The sequence below is a fragment of the Schistocerca nitens genome, chromosome 8 (genome assembly GCF_023898315.1).
Source record: "Schistocerca nitens isolate TAMUIC-IGC-003100 chromosome 8, iqSchNite1.1, whole genome shotgun sequence".
In the NCBI taxonomy this organism is placed as follows: Eukaryota; Metazoa; Arthropoda; class Insecta; order Orthoptera; family Acrididae; genus Schistocerca; species Schistocerca nitens.
In genome coordinates this window covers 609,819,761-609,834,403 of record NC_064621.1, presented here as the reverse complement: position 1 = coordinate 609,834,403, position 14,643 = coordinate 609,819,761, and positions in this window count along the sequence as shown.

Below are 14,643 nucleotides of genomic sequence, written 5' to 3'. Positions count from 1 at the left end.
CGATGCGTACCAGATCGGGTTGACGGAGGAAATAGAGAAGATCCAAAGAAGAGCGGCGCGTTTCGTCACAGGGTCATTTGGTAAGCATGATAGCGTTACGGAGATGTTTAGCAAACTCAAGTGGCAGACTTTGCAAGAGAGGCGCTCTGCATCACGGTGTAGCTTGCTCGCCAGGTTTCGAGAGGGTGCGTTTCTGGATGATGTATCGAATATATTGCTTCCCCCTACTTACATCTCCCGAGACGATCACGAATGTAAAATTAGAGAGATTCGAGCGCGCACGGAGGCTTTCCGGCAGTCGTTCTTCCCGCCAACCATACGCGAATGGAACAGGAAAGGGAGGTAATGACAGTGGCACGTAATGTGTCCTCCGCCACACACCGTTGGGTGGCTTGCGGAGTATAAACGTAGATGTAGATGTAGACCAAAGATGTAAACAAATCAAAGGCGATGTATGGGATTTGTAAAATATAACATATTAATAACAGAAAATTTATTTTATATGTTCTTTATGAGACGTTTCCACAGACAGATAGTGAGGACTTCGCTCGACCAGGGTACGTTTCAGCATAAAGCGCACCGCTTCTCCAACACATCGGCGGCATTCTCCACAAACGAAAACCTATCCACATATTGGACTGTTGTATACACTGTGAAATCCCGAATAGATCCATCAGCAAGCTATCTGGTCGCTACAGCAGCGGAACACAGACCGATGAGCTTCAACCTCTCACGGCAATGCACGAATCGTATCCAAGTCACGTGTTTTGCTCACATTTGGTACAGTATGTCACACGTTTCTGAGACCACTTCTCCCGATATCGGGACAGTAGAATGCGATACTGTTTGATCAAGTTTCACAAATGTAACAACGCTAAAGTTCTCTTTGAAGGGTGTTTCCAGTGCCAAAGAAAAAAGTATAAAAATTGAAGTCGGTCCCATAACTGGACAGCCATAAACCTTAAGAGTTACTCACTTACGACAGAAAACAGGGCGCAGTGTGCTTTATAGCTTGACCCATCCTTATAATGTTGAGCAGATTGTTGTTGTGGGCTTCAAACCTGAGACTGGTTTGATGCAGCTCTCCATGCTACTCTATCCTGTGCAAGCTTCTTCATCTCCCAGTACTTACTGCAACCTACATCCTTCTGAATCTGGTTAATGTATTCATCTCTTGGTCTCCCTATACGATTTTTACCCTCCACGCTGCCCTCCAATGCTAAATTTGTGATCCCTTGATGCCTCAGAACATGCCCTACCAACCGGTCCCTTCTTTTTGTCAAGTTGTGCCACAAACTCCTCTTCTCCCCAATTCTATTCAATACTTCATCATTAGTTATGTGATCTACCCACCTAATCTTCAGCATTATTCTGTAGCACCACATTCCGAAAGCTTCTATTCTCTTCTTGTCCAAACTATTTATCGTCCATGTTTCACTTCCATACATGGCTACACTCCATACAAATACTTTCAGAAAAGACTTCCATTTTGCTCCCCAAATAGGAAAACACATTTACTACTTTAAGCGTCTCATTTCCTAATCTAATTCCCTCAGCATCACCCGACTTAATTCGACTACATTCCATTATCCTCGTTTTGCTTTTGTTGATATTCATCTTATATCCTCCTTTCAAGACACTGTCCATTCCGTTCAGCTGCTCTTCCAAGTCCTTTGCTGTGTCTGACAGAATTACAATGTCATCGGCGAACCTCAAAGTTTTTATTTCTTCTCCGTGGATTTTAATACCTACTCCGAATTTTTCTTTTGTTTCCTTTACTGCTTGCTCAATATACAGATTAAATAACATTGGGGAGAGGCCACAACCCTGTCTCACTCCCTTCCCGACCACTGCTTTCCTTTCATGCCCCTCGACTATTATAACTGCCGTCTGGTTTCTGTACAAATTGTAAATAGCCTTTCGCTCCCTGTATTTTACCCCTGCCACCTTCAGAATCTGAAAGAGAGTATTCCAGTCAACATTGTCAAAAGCTTTCTCTAAGTCTACAAATGCTAGAAACGTATGTTTGCCTTTCATTAATCTTTCTTCTAAGATAAGACGTAAGGTCAGTATTGCCTCACGTGTTCCAACATTTCTACGGAATCCAAACTGATCTTCCCCGAGGTCGACTTCTACCAGTTTTCCCATTCGTCTGTAAAGAATTCGCGTTAGTATTTTGCAGCTGTGACTTATTAAACTGATAGTTCGGTAATTTTCACATCCATCAACACCTGCTTTCTTTGGGATTGGGGTTGTTATATTCTTCTTGAAACCTGAGGGTAATTCGCCTGTCTCATACATTTTGCTCACCGGATGGTAGAGTTTTGTCATGACTGGCTCTCCCAAGGCCGTCAGTAGTTCTAATGGAATTTTGTCTACTCCGGGGGCCTTGTTTCGACTCAGGTCTTTCAGTGCTCTGTCAAACTCTTCACGCAGTATCGTATCTCCCATTTTATCTTCATCTACATTTGTAGATGTCTAACAGCAATTACACTTTCTGGAGACAAGTGTCGTGACAGAAGCTGACACTAGCAGTGACAAGGCAGGAGCGGCTGCGACAAACACTGGGGCAGTAGAGAGTGGGTGGCAGGCCGGGGGGGGGGGGGGGGGCGGGGGTTGCCTCTGCACACACACCCTTCACTCTGCACAGCTGCAGTGTGGCGTCCGCCACCACCTGTTCCAGGACGCGGGGGTGGGGGGGGGGAGGGGGCGATATTGGCGCCATAAATCTCTCTGAAAAATGGCCGACAGCTGGCGGGCGTGCTAATGCTCTCTCAAAAATCCGTGTCTCCAAATGAAATCCTGACGGACACGCAATTGATTGCGACGAACGGCCGAGCGAAGGTGGTGAGGCTGACAGATGGCAGCAGGATCGGCTGCACGCTGGCAGCACCACCAGCATCGCTGCCGCACTTCTGCGGAAAACACGCGGCGCAAAGCAGACGGAACACAAACGGGGCGGTATATTAATTACGCTCTCCAGTCACACTAACGTGGCCATCTGCCAAAATCCCAAATAGCCAACTTTTGCAGAGCGGGCCACTGCGAGACGTACAGGGAGAGTTTCTCGAAAATACCGACAGGAACGTGGGACCATGCTGCTGCTCTAGGTTTCTCAGCTGAAGGTCCGCAGTGAGAACAGCCCGATAGAGGTTGTCCCTTAGATTATAGGTTGGGTTTAAATCCGGGGAATTTGATTGCCAGGGGAGTACAATAAGCTCACTAAACTGGTGCTCTTCAAACCACAGAGGTGGACTATGAGCTGTATGCCAGGTTGCATTGTCCTGATGGATGCCATCATGCTGACGAAAACAGAAAATCCATGTAGGGATAATTCCAGTCCCAAAGAAAGCAGGTGTTGACAGATGTGAAAATTACCGTAAAATCAGTTTAATAAGTCACAGCTGCAAAATACAAACGCGAATTCTTTACAGACGAATGGAAAAACTGATAGAAGCCGACCTCGGGGAAGATCAGTTTGGATCCCGTAGAAATGTTGGAACACGTGACGCAATACTGACCTTACGACTTACCTTAGAAGAGAGATTAAGAAAAGGCAAACCTACATTTATAGCATTTGTAGACTTAGAGAAAGATTTTGACAATGCTGATTGGAATACTCTCTGTCAAATTCTGAAGGTGGCAGGGGTAAAATACACGGAGCGAAAGGCTATTTACAATTTGTACAGAAAGCAGATAGCAGTTATAAGAGTCGAGGGGCATGAAAAGGGAGCAGTGGTTGGAAAGGGAGTGAGACAGGGTTGCAGCCTATCCCCGATGTTATTCAATCTGTATACTGAGCAAGCAATAAAGGAAACAAAAAAAAGTTTGGAGTAGGTATTAAAATCCATGGAGAAGAAATAAAAACTTTGAGGCTCGCTGATGACATTGTAATTCTGTCAGAGACAGCAAAAGACTTAGAAGAGCAGTTGAACGGAATGGACAGTGTCTTGAAAGGAGGGTATAAGATGAACATCAACAAAAGCAAAACGATGATAATGGAATGTAGTCGAATTAAGTCGGGTGATGCTGAGGGAATTAGATTAAGAAATGAGATACTTGAAGTAGTAAAGGAGTTTTGCTATTTGGGGAGCAAAATAACTGATGATGGTCGCAGTAGAGACGATATAAAATGTAGACTGGCAATGGCATGGAAAGCGTTTCTGAAGAAGAGAAATTTGTTAACATCGAGTATAGATTTAAGTGTCAGGAAGTCGTTTGTGAAAGTATTTGTATGGAGTGTAGCCATGTATGGAAGTGACATATGGACGATAAATAGTTTAGACAAGAAGAGAATAGAAGCTTTCGAAATGTGGTGCTACAGAAGAATGCTGAAGATTAGATGGGTAGATCACATACCTAATGAGGAGGTATTGAATAGAATTGGGGAGAAGAGGAGTTTGTGGCACAACTTGACCAGTAGAAGGGATCGGTTGGTAGTACATGTTCTGAGGCACCAAGGGATCACCAATTTAGTACTGGAGGGCATCGTGAAGGGTAAAAATCGTAGAGGGAGACCAAGAGATGAATACAGTAAGCAGATTCAGAAGTATGTAGGCTGCAGTAGGTACTGGGAGATGAAGAAGCTTGCACAGGATAGAGTAGCATGGGGAGCTGCATCAAACCAGTCTCAGGACTGTTGACCACAACAACAACAACATGTAGGGATTGACATGATCCCCAAGGATAGATGCATACTTATGTTGATCCACTGTGCCTTTCAGAATTATGAGATCACCCAACGATGCACGAAAACATCGATCGGTTGCCGTCAAGCCTTTTATGCTGTACACGCCAATGGCCAATTGTTCGATAGAACATAAAGTGTGATTCATCTGCAAAGGCCACCTGTCAGCACAAAATGGACTCCAGTTATGTTATTGGCGTGAAAATTCCTGCCTTCATCGCCAGTTGACAGCAGTCAACACGGTGTATGAACCAGGCAGCTGCTGCGGAGATCCATATGCAGGAGCGTTCGCTGAATAGTCCTTGAGGAATGACTGTGGTAGCCCCATGGTTCATCGGCCGGCCAAATGCTCAACATTTGCATGTATATGCTCCTGTACACGACTCCAGAGCCCTTTTTTAATTTGTAGGCTCCTTACGAAACATATTTTTCTTCTCTCTTAGGATAAATACTATATAGTTACTAAATCAATTAATACATATGGTTAATTCGCATAGTCAGACTAACTCTGTTGTTAGAATTAATGAAAAAAAAATCCAGAGGCAAGTCTCGATCCCGAAACCTCACAGTTATAAAAACTACGCGGTTACTTGCTCGCTGCGGACTGATTTAATGTATGCGGCCATATAAAGAATATAAATACGCCTAAATTTTTCAAACTCGATTTTCTCGAAAATGATTGATAGCTGCGTTTTCCTGTTGTGGCGCCTCTTTTCTTAAATTTAAAAGTTTTTACGGTTTCTGAATCGCGTATAAGTGATAACACTTAATGTTCAAGCACAGTAGCTAATATTATGTAAGAGCACAGAGAAATTGAACCGCAGAGAGTTAATACAAGTTAGGTCATGACGTGACGAGAATGTTTCTTCACCATAGATATGTAAGTGACGAAACAATGTAGACTCTTTCATTAGTATTCGCATTCTCACTCACATTCGCATCGCATACCTTTGCTGTTTTGATTCTGATTCTGATTACTGTTCATTGCTGAATTAATGTAAGTGTTGAAAGCAAAGTGTCATTCAGAGCCGTGTGTATTACTAATGCAACTCCTGCCGCAACTTAATTACAAAAATATTGCGAGACAAGTGGCACATGTGAAAGACGAGGTTTTCGTGGGAGAGTTTGGAGTCGTCTTCACCGACATCTAAACATAACGTACATCTGAAAAAGCAGTCTGTAATGTCAAGTTCAATGATTTTCTTGATAGTCGGCACGTCGAATATTTTTAGTGGTCTCATTCAAATTCCATAAGCCGAAACCACAGAGAACTTTGGCTTGTAGTGGACCTATTTCATTATAGACATTTATTAACATAAATTATAAAACATTACAATGTTTTATCTCATTACCATCTCATGCGAAGAACAATTTTCTTGATAACAATTTATGAACCAAAGATACAGTACGATCGCATTGCAGCTTCGAGTAGGTTTTCATTGTTATAGCTAAGTAAAATTAATCATAATCTCCCACCACGTACAGTACTTAAGCGTGAATAGTTAAATTTAAAAATGTTTTTTACATTTTTTCATTTAGTTAGTCTGTTTACAAATGTTAATGTCCTACTCGTCTCCGGCACACCACGTCAATATGAATGACATCAGAGAGGGGAAGTTCGTACAGTCCCCAGTCTCTTGCCCAACGAGCATATGTGATTATTTCCCAAGTATGTGAGTGGCTCGAAGACTTCTTAAGTAATAGAACCCAGTACGATGAGTGAGTGTTCATCGGAGGTGAGGGTATCATCTGGAGTGCCCCAGGGAAGTATGGTAGGTCCGCTGTTGTTTTCTATCAACATAAATGATCTTTTGGATAGGGTGGATAGCAATGTGCCGCTGTTTGCTGATGATGCTGTGGTGTACGGGAAGGTGTCGTCGTTGAGTGACTGTAGGAGGATACAAGATAACTTGGACAGGATTTGTGATTGGTGTAAAGAATGGCAGCTAACTCTAATATAGATAAATGCAGATGAATAGGAAAAAGAATCCTGTAATGTCTGAATACTCTATTAGTAGTGTAGCGCTTGACACAGTCACGTCGATTAAATATTTGGGTGTAACATTGCAGAGCGATATGAAGTGGGACAAGCATGTAATGGCAGTTGTGGGGAAGGCGGATAGTCGTCTTCGGTTCATTGGTAGAATTTTGGGAAGATGTGGTTCATCTGTAAAGGAGACCGCTTATAAAACACTAATACGACCTATTCTTGAGTACTGCTCGAGCGTTTGGGATCCCTATCAGGTTGGATTGAGGGAGGACATGAAGCAATTCAGAGGCGGGCTGCTAGATTTGTTACTGGTAGGGTTGATCATCACGCGAGTGTTACGGAAATGCTTCAGGAACTCGGGTGGGAGCCTCTAGAGGAAAGGAGGCGTTCTTTTCGTGAATCGCTACTGAGGAAATTTAGAGAACCAGCATTTGAGGCTGACTGCAGTATAATTTTACTGCCGCCAACTTACATTTCGCGGAAAGACCACAAAGAAAAGATAAGAGAGATTGGGGCTCCTACAGAGGTATATACACTCCTGGAAATGGAAAAAAGAACACATTGACACCGGTGTGTCAGACCCACCATACTTGCTCCGGACACTGCGAGAGGGCTGTACAAGCAATGATCACACGCACGGCACAGCGGACACACCAGGAACCGCGGTGTTGGCCGTCGAATGGCGCTAGCTGCGCAGCATTTGTGCACCGCCGCCGTCAGTGTCAGCCAGTTTGCCGTGGCATACGGAGCTCCATCGCAGTCTTTAACACTGGTAGCATGCCGCGACAGCGTGGACGTGAACCGTATGTGCAGTTGACGGACTTTGAGCAAGGGCCTATAGTGGGCATGCGGGAGGCCGGGTGGACGTACCGCCGAATTGCTCAACACGTGGGGCGTGAGGTCTCCACAGTACATCGATGTTGTCGCCAGTGGTCGGCGGAAGGTGCACGTGCCCGTCGACCTGGGACCGGACCGCAGCGACGCACGGATGCACGCCAAGACCGTAGGATCCTACGCAGTGCCGTAGGGGACCGCACCGCCACTTCCCAGCAAATTAGGGACACTGTTGCTCCTGGGGTATCGGCGAGGACCATTCGCAACCGTCTCCATGAAGCTGGGCTACGGTCCCGCACACCGTTAGGCCGTCTTCCGCTCACGCCCCAACATCGTGCAGCCCGCCTCCAGTGGTGTCGCGACAGGCGTGAATGGAGGGACGAATGGAGACGTGTCGTCTTCAGCGATGAGAGTCGCTTCTGCCTTGGTGCCAATGATGGTCGTATGCGTGTTTGGCGCCGTGCAGGTGAGCGCCACAATCAGGACTGCATACGACCGAGGCACACAGGGCCAACACCCGGCATCATGGTGTGGGGAGCGATCTCCTACACTGGCCGTACACCACTGGTGATCGTCGAGGGGACACTGAATAGTGCACGGTACATCCAAACCGTCATCGAACCCATCGTTCTACCATTCCTAGACCGGCAAGGGAACTTGCTGTTCCAACAGGACAATGCACGTCCGCATGTATCCCGTGCCACCCAACGTGCTCTAGAAGGTGTAAGTCAACTACCCTGGCCAGCAAGATCTCCGGATCTGTCCCCCCTTGAGCATGTTTGGGACTGGATGAAGCGTCGTCTCACGCGGTCTGCACGTCCAGCACGAACGCTGGTCCAACTGAGGCGCCAGGTGGAAATGGCATGGCAAGCCGTTCCACAGGACTACATCCAGCATCTCTACGATCGTCTCCATGGGAGAATAGCAGCCTGCATTGCTGCGAAAGATGGATATACACTGTACTAGTGCCGACATTGTGCATGCTCTGTTGCCCGTGTCTATGTGCCTGTGGTTCTGTCAGTGTGATCATGTGATGTATCTGACCCCAGGAATGTGTCAATAAAGTTTCCCCTTCCTGGGACAATGAATTCACGGTGTTCTTATTTCAATTTCCAGGAGTGTAGGTAGCCATTTTTCCCTCCTTCTGTTTGGGAGTGGAATAGGGAGAGAAGATGCTAGTTCTGGTACGAGGTACCCTCCGCCACGCGCCGTATGTTGGATTGCGGAGTATGTATGTAGATGTAGATGTGATCAGTGGTTCATTACAGCGTTTTTAAACTGGAACTTTAATTATAATCACCCTGCACTTGGGACAGACTTCACAGAGTAAATCTCTCTACACTACAAGACACAAAGTAGACAGAATACAATTTTGTGAAGCATACATCATGTTGAGCAGTAATTCGTACACACACTGTCACACTGCAATGGCCACAGGGGATGTGGTGTCGCTCCGAGTTCTGGTTGCGGTTGACGTCTGGGGAGCGGCTGTCATCCGTGTCCGTCTGGTGACGTGTGGTGCTTCAACCCACGGCAAGTTTAACAGTCTGCTCTCCCCAGATCTCCGTCGGCATACATGGAACAAACAACAAAAAACACTTTGTAATACGTACTAAACAACTGTCAGCACTACAACCAGAAACCAGTGACAGTAATAACATTGGGAGATACACTCCTGGAAATTGAAATAAGAACACCGTGAATTCATTGTCCCAGGAAGGGGAAACTTTATTGACACATTCCTGGGGTCAGATACATCACATGATCACACTGACAGAACCACAGGCACATAGACACAGGCAACAGAGCATGCACAATGTCGGCACTAGTACAGTGTATATCCACCTTTCGCAGCAATGCAGGCTGCTATTCTCCCATGGAGACGATCGTAGAGATGCTGGATGTAGTCCTGTGGAACGGCTTGCCATGCCATTTCCACCTGGCGCCTCAGTTGGACCAGCGTTCGTGCTGGACGTGCAGACCGCGTGAGACGACGCTTCATCCAGTCCCAAACATGCTCAATGGGGGACAGATCCGGAGATCTTGCTGGCCAGGGTAGTTGACTTACACCTTCTAGAGCACGTTGGGTGGCACGGGATACATGCGGACGTGCATTGTCCTGTTGGAACAGCAAGTTCCCTTGCCGGTCTAGGAATGGTAGAACGATGGGTTCGATGACGGTTTGGATGTACCGTGCACTATTCAGTGTCCCCTCGACGATCACCAGTGGTGTACGGCCAGTGTAGGAGATCGCTCCCCACACCATGATGCCGGGTGTTGGCCCTGTGTGCCTCGGTCTTATGCAGTCCTGATTGTGGCGCTCACCTGCACGGCGCCAAACACGCATACGACCATCATTGGCACCAAGGCAGAAGCGACTCTCATCGCTGAAGACGACACGTCTCCATTCGTCCCTCCATTCACGCCTGTCGCGACACCACTGGAGGCGGGCTGCACGATGTTGGGGCGTGAGCGGAAGACGGCCTAACGGTGTGCGGGACCGTAGCCCAGCTTCATGGAGACGGTTGCGAATGGTCCTCGCCGATACCCCAGGAGCAACAGTGTCCCTAATTTGCTGAGAAGTGGCGGTGCGGTCCCCTACGGCACTGCGTAGGATCCTACGGTCTTGGCGTGCATCCGTGCGTCGCTGCGGTCCGGTCCCAGGTCGACGGGCACGTGCACCTTCCGCCGACCACTGGCGACAACATCGATGTACTGTGGAGACCTCACGCCCCACGTGTTGAGCAATTCGGCGGTACGTCCACCCGGCCTCCCGCATGCCCACTATACGCCCTCGCTCAAAGTCCGTCAACTGCACATACGGTTCACGTCCACGCTGTCGCGGCATGCTACCAGTGTTAAAGACTGCGATGGAGCTCCGTATGCCACGGCAAACTGGCTGACACTGACGGCGGCGGTGCACAAATGCTGCGCAGCTAGCGCCATTCGACGGCCAACACCGCGGTTCCTGGTGTGTCCGCTGTGCAGTGCGTGTGATCATTGCTTGTACAGCCCTCTCGCAGTGTCCGGAGCAACTATGGTGGGTCTGACACACCGGTGTCAATGTGTTCTTTTTTCCATTTCCAGGAGTGTATGTGTCGTGAAGGTGGATGAATCCTTGGTGACTCGATTGGTGCACCGTACATCGCCACACTATAGATGGTGATACTTGTTGCTTTATTTGCGCTCTTCCCTCAGCCTTTTTCTTCGCGTTGGACCGCTGCCTCCCCCCCACCCCCCCACTCCTCAGCTGGGGGTGACTGCCGTCTCAGCGCAAAGCTCCCCGAGCCACACGCCTGCAGCGTCGTGCGCATGCGCAGCTAAGCGGCTCTCCTGAGGGCGAGGGCGTGCGCTGCGTCCCCATTAATTTTCCGGGATTCACTTTGCCGCGCTCAGAGTAAACAGAGACGACGCGAGCAACGAGAAACCCGGAAGACCTCCTCCAGCGCAACACTGCCTCATTTCTTGCAGTGCTAGTCTGGAGTGCATTAAGGAGCTATTTATGGGGAAAACGGTTTACACAGTGTTTACTGTCCAGGAACCGGATCGGACCACAAAAATCTAAAGGCTGTAGACTCAACCAAATACTTAGGGATTATAATTACGAATAACTTGAAATGAAACGATCACATAGATAATGTTATGAGGGAAAAAAGAACCAAAGACTGCGATTTATTGGCAGAACACTCAGAAAATGTAACTGGCTTATTAGAGCGACTGCTTACACTACGCTTGTCCGCCATCTTCTGGAACACTGCAGTGTGGTGGTGAACCTGCATCAGATAGTAATGACGGAACACATCGAAAAACTTCAAAGAAGATCAGCTCGTTTTGTATTATGGTGAAATAGGGGAGGGAGTGCCACGGATACGTTACACGAATTGGGGTGACAGTTATTAAAATAACGGCGTCTTTCGCAGCGGCAGGGCCTTCTCACGAAATTTCAGTCACCAACTTTCTCCTAAGAGTGTGAAAATATTTCACCTATATAGGCAGAAATAATCATCGTAATAAAATAGGAGAAATCAGAGCTCGCACGGAAGTTTTAAGTGTTCGCTTTTCCCGTTCGTTTTTCGGGTGTCGAACGATGGAGAATTAGTTTAAAGGTGATTTGGTGAACCCTCTTCCAGGCATCCGTGAGTTTCAGGATAATCACATAGACGTAGACGAAGTGTTGCCAGTGCAGGATGTTGTGCACGAACTGACCTGTCGATTACGTTGTAACACTGCAGCAGCATTTACGTAGCTTATACTATGAAATACCAAATTTGGTTTATTACGTAGCATGCCCCAACAGAACAAATAGTCCTGTCACGAAAAAGCCACTTGTAACGTCTACGCTACTGCGCACGATACTTATTAAAGCCTGTACTATGGTAAGTTGACGGGCTTCACCTTAAGAGAAAGGATTTTGGTGTATATGTTGACCGCGTGTACCTGAATGGAGGCAAAATCAGACTTTCACCCACTCAGTAACAACAATAATACGTCAAGCAAGTCTGAAGTGCTTTAGGACAGACAAGAAACAACACCGCAGATGCTACCAAATTGTTAATAATACGGTCGCCAGCCTAATTAGGCATTAACTGAGTTTCTTCCCAGTACAAGTTGATGTATGTTCATACAAAACAACACGTAATGACACTGCATAATATGTTAAATTTTAGAACCCGAAAATCTACTGAACTAATAATTTCACTTTCTGTACTAATATGAACAAGCCATAAATACACAACAATACACTATAATGTTTACTACAAACTTCGTACTGTCTACTGATCTGATTAAAATCGGACATAGGTTACCCTAGAATTAGCACTTTCGAAACACACATACAATGTCAATTTTGAAAAAGGTAAAACACTAGTAAATTTTGGTTTTATATTGACTTTAACTTTGCTGGTAAAATCAGTTCAGTACACTTCTGAATTTAAATGAATAGAAAAGAAAAAAAGGGGGGGGGGGCCTGAAACTGTTATGATCACTGTACTGAAATTTTAGTTTATCGAAATCATTAAGCACTCAAGATTTCCAATATATGAGTTATTACTCTTTTTGTCTTATTTCTTGCTTATTTAACTACCATTATTTTTGTCTCAAATTGACTAAACTTCATTACTAAACCACTTTCAAAATTATCTTCCAACTTTGCCAGACCTATATATTCATTAACAACAAAGTTCTTTAAACATCATTTTAACATAGATAGGTCTGCAGGTAATTATTATTATTAACATAAACTTTAAATCTTCATTTCGGGACACTCGGATTGCACAACATGTGGAAAGGACCGTGTCTAGGTTAGTGATGAGGATAATTAAATGATAGGACAGTTCTGGTAAAAGTTAAGTTGTTATTGAACAGTCAGGAACAAAAGTAACACTGGTCCACACGAATACAGTACTAAAAGTTTCAACCTGTTCGTGTCGATGCGGCGGTTGGCGGGCGGCGAGATGGCGAGGCACAGAGCACACATACAATCACAGCTATGGCTCTTGATGTATCGGCACTTTACTTCTTCATAGCGTCGCAATATTTTTCCATTTAGTGCGCATGTAATTTTGCCATGCTGTATAGTCGTCGGAAACGGCACATCCGAGGCTCAATGAAATCACGTTTTCCAGGAGAGCCTCCTCGATCCAGACCGTGTTGCTTAGATCAAAGCCCAACTCCGACTACTACTGCCGAGCCCGTTATGCCGTGCCGCGCCCGTGTGCATTTTCCCGCGCTCGCCTGCCCTCCACCTTTTACCACTCCCCTCCAGACATGGTATTCACCAAAGGTTTTGCATTCTACATATCTTAATACATTGCCTACGTATGGACCAGGCGCACAATTACAACTTTAACATCTTACAAAAGTTTCAACATTTCTTACATTTCCATTTTGTTATAACATTGCTTGAAATTTGACATAAATATTAATATTCACATCGAAAGTTGTTTATAGTTTCCTCAACACAATGACATGAAAAGAAAAGAAATGAAATCAGAATATCGCTTACACTAATTTATCGAAAATCAGAAGAAAAAATTATTATATGTACAGTAGTTGTTGTTACAACGTCCCATAAATGTTCGATGGGATTCATACAGGACGACTGTGTTACGCCTTCTCTCCACTTGTTAGCAGAGACAAAGTGGCTGCGCCAAATACTGAGACGGCGTGGAGTTTTACAATTATTTATTGAACTTTCGTTACAATTTCTCCCTCGTCGTCACTGCTCATCCCTGCGGATCCCTCCGCCTGGCTGCTGCTGTGTAGATTCTCCGACAACGCGCGCAACGTGCGCCGCCAGTGCTCTGCTGAAGCCGGGATGCCCTGTGGTTGAGATGAACTCGTCGCCGCTCGGCGCCCCAGTACGGCACGCCCACGGAGCCGCGTCGCCGTGACGTCAGCTGCCGACGCCTGCTGCACCGGCGGCTTGGCCGGGTTGCCGTGAAGTCGGGGCGTCAGTCCCCGGCGTCGCCTGTGACCGAGACCGCGCTGCGGCCGGTCCTGCTGGAAGTTCTCGCTGTAGTTAGTCAGCCATGGTGCCGACCGAACTCGGGCCGACCCCCAGAGCTGAAGTTGACATCTGGCGGCGAACGGATGACTCCTGCGAGCTGGAACAGACTTCCGGAATCGTCACCTACGAAGATCGAACATTCGTACGCGGACCTCGTCCGTCCTCAGATCCGAACTGCTTCCTAATGGCTTCTGTCTGTTGCTGCCTGCGCTCCACTATTTGCATCCGGCAGGAGGACGTTTTTTACCCTCGGTGGTAGCTTTTTGTTATTATTCCCGCAGCATATTGCAGTGTAACTTAGCGTGCTGGCCTCATTTCCCCTTACTCAGCGCTCTCGGGCTGCGCTCGGTGTGTGTGTGCGTCCTTGCGTCAGCTTGTCGGTAGACTACTACTGTCAGCAAGACTATCTGTGCCTGCTTACTTCGCAACGCCTCGATCGCCGGCGTGCCGTTCTCCATCTACATCTACATCTACATCCATACTCCGCAAGCCACCTATGCTCTTACTTTGTTCATTAAACGACTGTGGGGAACTGTATCGAACGCCGTGCGAAAGTCAAGAAACACGGCATCTATCTGGGAACCCGTGTCTATGGCCCTCTGAGTCTCGTGAACGAATAGCGCG